A 396-nucleotide genomic window follows, 5' to 3' on the forward strand; every position below is an offset into this window, starting at 1 on the left:
CTCTCAAGTGAAGTACCAGCTGTGTCGAACCTCCAAGGCCACACTTAAGTGACGGTCCAGGAAAGGTGCACGGTGCTTTTACCCACTCAATACGGAATTTATTTGTTCAAACATTCTCATCACTCACACAGACATTCGTCCGGACACAGTTTCACATACACAACAACACATAACACTCTTCCCTAGAGTGACCTGTCAGTTCTACTCGCTCTTTCACTGATGAACTTCCTCAACACAGTAAAAAAGCAGTACCCTGCAGGAATTTATGCCTTTCCGTGCTGCCCTCTGTATCTCCCTAACGACCTCTACAGAGCGGTATCCAAAGGACTTTTACGCACGATTCTACATCTGTTTCCCGTTTATTGCTGTCCTTCTTTAGACCAATCTTCAATGAAA

Source organism: Cyprinus carpio, chromosome B3, assembly GCF_018340385.1.
Source record: "Cyprinus carpio isolate SPL01 chromosome B3, ASM1834038v1, whole genome shotgun sequence".
Classification (NCBI taxonomy): domain Eukaryota; kingdom Metazoa; phylum Chordata; class Actinopteri; order Cypriniformes; family Cyprinidae; genus Cyprinus; species Cyprinus carpio.